The 5,487-nt window shown below is 37.8% G+C and overlaps 1 protein-coding gene across 3 annotated transcripts in view; it reads right to left on the reverse strand.

Annotated features, from left to right (window-relative positions):
• Positions 1 to 5,487, reverse strand: part of Sos2 (SOS Ras/Rho guanine nucleotide exchange factor 2) — a 103,492-nt gene that overhangs the window by 87,138 nt on the left and 10,867 nt on the right. The gene's annotated exons all lie outside the window — the stretch shown is intronic.

Raw genomic sequence — 5,487 nt, forward strand, 5'->3', positions numbered from 1 at the left:
AGAAGCACCTAAAGAAATGTTCAACAACCTTAGTCATCAGGGAAATGCAAATCAAAACAACTCTGAGAATCCACCTCACACCAGTCAGAATGGCTAGGATAAAAAAACTCAGGTGACAGCAGATGCTGGCAGGGTTGTAGAGAAAGAGGAACACTCCTTCATTGTTGGTGGCACTGCAAGCTAGTACTACCACTCTGGAAATCAGTTTGGCAGTTCCTTAGGAAATTGGACATAGTATTACCAGAGGACCCAGCTATACCACTCCTGGACATATACCCAGAAGATGCTCTAACATGTAATAAGGACACATGCTCCACTATGTTCATAGCAGCCTTATTTATAATAGCCAGAAACTGGAAAGAACCTAGATGTCCCTCAACAGAGGAATGGATATAGAAAATGTGGTACATCTATACAATAGAGTACTACTCAGCTACTAAACACAATGAATTTATGAAATTCTTGGGGAAATGGATGGATCTGGAGAATATCATCCTGAGTGACGTAACCCAATCACAAAAGAACATACATGGTATGCATTCTCTGGTAAGTGAATATTAGCCCAGAAGATCAGAATACACAAAATACAAACCACAAACCCTAAGACTCAAGAAGAAAGAAGACCAATGTGTAGATACTTCATTCCTTCTTAAAAGGGGGAACAAAATACCCATGGAAGGAGTTGTGGAGACTAACTATGGAGCAGAGACTAAAGGAAGGGACTGCTCCATCTGGGAATTCTTCCCATATTCAATCATCAAATCTAAACACTATTGTGTATATCAGCAAGTGCTGGATGACAGGAGCCTGATATAGCTGTCTCCTGGGAGGCTCTGACAGTACCCGACTAATACAGAAGTAGAGGCTCACAGTCATCCATTGGACTGAGCACAAGGTCCCCACTGAAGGAGCTAGAGAAAGGACCCAAGGAGCTGAAGGGCTTGCAGCCCCTTAGGATGAACAACAATATGATCTAACTAGTACCCTCATAGCTCCCAGAGACTAAAACTCCAACCAAAGAGTACACATGGGGGGACTCATGGCTCCAGCAGTATACATCTAGCAGAGGATGGCCAAGTTGGTCATCAATGGGAGGAGAGGCCATTGGCCCTGTGAAGGTTCTATGCCCCAGTGAGCAGGAGGGGGTAGGGTGGTTAGCAGGGGGACGGAGGAGGGAACAGGGGTTTGTTTTAGTTTTTATTTATTTTATTTTATTTTCATTTTTTTTGGAGGGGAACATGGGAAAGGAGATATTGTAAATAAAGAAAACATCTAATATAAAAAAAAAACTGTGGGGAAAAAAAAGAAAAGAAAAAGCCAAAAAGTAAAAGGTCTTTTCCTCTTTTAAAATTTTATATTTTTTATTAATTTCACAATCTCACTAGTAAATAAACTACAGTGAACAAAGATCTAACAAAAATTTTTTAATTCATTTATTTATTTTATGTATATGAGTACAGTGTCATTCTCTTCAGACACACCAGAAAAGAACATCAGATCCCATTATGGATGGTTGTATGCCACTATGTGGTTGCTGGGATTTGAACTTAGGACCTTGGGAAGAGCAGTTGGTGCTCTTAACCACTGAGACATCACTCCAGTCCCCCTAACAAAAATTTTAAGAGAAAACATTTGTTAAAGTATCAGGTTGGGACCGTGGCTCAGTGGGTAAGAACACTTGCTGTTCAATAATGAAGACCTGACTTCTAATCCCTAGAACTCAGATAAAAAGCCAGGTGTGGCTGGATATACCTGTAGTCCCAGAACTGTGTGGGAAAGACATGGGAGAATCACAGGCTTGCCAACTGCCAGCAGAACCTCCCATTCAGTAGAGACCCTGTGTCTCAAGGGTGGAGAGTGGTTGAGTGATATTCAACATCCTTCTCTGGTCTCTGCATGGATGCATGCACTTGCATTCACATGTCTGTACAACACAATACACACCAAAGCACGCACACACACACACACACACACACACACACCAAAAGACCACAATTATTAGATTTGTTTCATTTAATCAAAATTAGGAATTTCTAGGCTAAACAACTACCACTCATATCCATCATCATAGTACATAAACTATTATATGGACTGCTTTTTCTCTATTTGTAGTTCTGGGCATTGAACCCAAGGCCATGTGCATGTGAAACAAGCACTCCTCTATGCAGCTAACCACCTAGTCCTGTTGCTAATTCTCATATTCTGACACATTCTTTTTCACTTGATGAGGTTGTGCTCATCAAGGATAATCTCCCTTTTGATTAACTCAGGGTCAGCTGATTAATAATGTTAGTCACCTTTTTTATATTTGGTTTTTGTTTTGTTTTTGTATGTCATGTGAAGGCAGGAGGAAACTATGAAGGTTAAAAGAGGGCATTGGCTTTCTGGAGCTGGAGTTACAGATGGCTGAGAGCTGCCCCATGCTGGATGCTGAGAACTGAGCCATCTCTCTAGCTCCACCTTTACCATATTTTGTACCTTACTCAGAGAATTGTTATCTTGCTGTATAACAATGCCTATAGGAGTCAAGATGGCTTCCTGCAATGGAAGAAGGAAATGTAGGAGTCAAGATGGCTTCCTGCAATGGAAAAAGGAAAGATAAGAGTCAAGATGGCTTCCTGCAATGGAAGAAGGAAAGTAAGAGTCAAGATGGCTTCCTGCAATGGAAGAAGGAAAAAATGCATTTTATCAATAAATATTACCTTGATTAAGTTGTACTTAAACTAAAAGTTTTGACTGTCTTGTTCTTTCTTGAATATGTTAGACAAAGAACTTCTAAGTAGAAAAATTAAAAAGATAATAATCATAGTCATTGGCTGTTTAGTAAGGACTAGAAAAGCTAGAAAATGAAAAGGCAAATGACTCTTAAAATATTGTAACATTACTTTCAAAGTCAAATGATCTTTGCTTTAAACAGAACCAAAGTCCTAAATGAGTAGCTAACAGTTAAAAGCAACTTGATATTAGATTCACTGAATAGTTAGAAAGACCTATAGAATTAAACTTAAAAGGTTGGGTTTAGTTGTTTTAAAACTTTTGTTCACTTATATTAACTTTGGAAGTTAGCCTCTATATAAAAGTAAAGTAAATTTTACTTTATTGGAGGCAGGGTCTTCATATGTAGCCCTTGCTGGCTTTTGTACTTACTATGCGCTGGCCTTGAATTTGTGACAATCTTCCGACCTTAGACTTTAACTGCTGGAATTACAAGTATGTGCCATCAAGGGACTGGAGAAATGACTCAGCAGTTAAGAGCACTGATGCTCTTCCAAAGGACCAGAATTCAATTCCCAGCACCCACATGATGGTTCACTGTCTGTAGCATCAATCCTGGGGAATCTAATGCCTCTTTTCTCCTCCATGGGCACCAGATAAAACACATATTAAATAAATAAATAAATAAAAAATAAATACACACCACCATACTAGCTCAAAATAAATGTTAGAGATTTATACTTATTGGTAAAAAAAATTAGTTCAATATATATAGTATTTTCTGTTAGAAACAAGTATAAGAAGCAACCAAGGTCTTTCAAACATAAAAATATTAGATGAGAACACAATTATGTACATGCAGATACAAAGCTCACAGAGAAAAGACTGACACAAAATTTCTAACTGTTAATGACTCAACTTTGCCACCTTCATTTTAAAAGAATCACAGTGCATAGCAAATTACTTTGGCATTTACATTCCATTGGATACTTTAAAAGGCTTTTAAAAATACATTTGTCTTTTGTTTTGCCTGCACATATGTATGTGCACCACATGTATGCCTGGTGCCCATGGAAGTCAGAAGAGAGCTTCAGATCTCTTGGAACTGGAGTTACTAATAGTTGTGAGCCACCATCTGAGTGCTAAGAACTCAACTGGGATCCTTTGCAAGAGCAACCAGTGTTTTGGGGTTTTTTGGGTTTTTGTTTGTTTGTTTTTTAATGAGTGATTCATCTCTCCAGCACCTCCATTGGAGTCTTTAAGTTAACAAACTATTTTACTTTAACACCATCAGTATTTGTAATACAAACTTATACCCTCTGTAACTACTTAATTTTAACATGAAAAATGTTATATATCAACATAAAATGTGTAAATTCTCTTGGAGAAAATTCCCAATTTAAGAGGAAGAGTCATGGAGACTCAAGAGAAATTAGACTCGAGCCTGGTGTGAGCCACAGGAGAGAATTACCATTGGGTTTTTAAGAATTGGCACAAGGTTTAAGAAAGTAAGAAATCAAGACAGAAGACTGGTAGAAGAGAGAGGCAGAAAGAGACAGAGAGAGGATGAGACAGAGAGAGAAAACAAGTCAGGAGTTTTTCAACTTTTGAAAGATAAGAGATTTTTGGGTTTTAAAAATAATTTATAAGGCAAAAGAGACCAACCACCAAATACTGCTAATGGATCACCTACAAAAGAATTAAAATATATTTTGTTAAGAGGTGTGCTAGGATTTGCAAAGTGACAGATGATTTAATAAAGAGAACTAAAGACTTCTATATGGGCTGGGGGTACATAGCAGTTTGTTGAAAAAGAAACGGAGAAGAGAGAGTCAAGGGAGGAAGGAGGAAGGAGGATGGAGGAGGGGCGAGGGAGGAGGGAAGAAGGAAGAGAGAGGAGGGAAAAGACTTGACTTGACCAGCTAGAACTGCCTACATGTTATTTTCACTTGTTGCTCCACCTCTAAACATTAATTTGTGAATGTGGAATATATAATACATCATACATTTCAAAAAGCTTTCTACTAATTATCACATACTTTTATGAACAGAAGTTTTGGTTGCTAATTCTTAACATGGCTATATGAAATAATTCTAAATCCATTAGTTCCATTAAAATTCCTTCCTTAGTCAAGTATGCAGCCTAACATAGATTATAATCAAACTTTGAAACCCTTGAAAGAAAGGCCATGATTAATATAATAGACATATATTTGATTTATGTCAAGTGGTTACACAGGTAATGCTTTGGATACTCAGCATAAAACATCTTAATGGAATATTATTGCTCCAAATATACCATACTAAAATTAAACTGATAACAGAAAAAGGCTACTAAATCATGGCTGACAGGGAGCTAAATGCACCAAGTTAAAGTGCATTTCTAATGCTCAACCAGTCTGGCTGAACCCCTTGGGTCAGTTTGGGTCATTATTACTTTGGAATAATTCCAAACCATTCCCATGGCTTCTATTGTTCTAGTCAGCAGCTTTAGGAAATCCAGAACAGGCTCCATTTTAAAAACTTAAAAACCATAGGCTCTCGATCAGTTTTTTAATTTATTCTGCTTTTTAAAGTATCCTTGATGTTTTAGTGAAGTCAGGAGGCATCCTCCAGGTTAATTTCTGTAGTAGTTTTTACATACTAGTCACTGGGCTGCTACAGCTTGCCATCAGCTTCTGTAGTGCTGCTCAAAGACAGAAAGATACCCCTCAAAAAAAGAATTACACTGAGCAAAGTGGGACTTGGTACAGCTCAGGGACAGAGAAGCTT

Source organism: Mastomys coucha, unplaced genomic scaffold, assembly GCF_008632895.1.
Source record: "Mastomys coucha isolate ucsf_1 unplaced genomic scaffold, UCSF_Mcou_1 pScaffold6, whole genome shotgun sequence".
Classification (NCBI taxonomy): domain Eukaryota; kingdom Metazoa; phylum Chordata; class Mammalia; order Rodentia; family Muridae; genus Mastomys; species Mastomys coucha.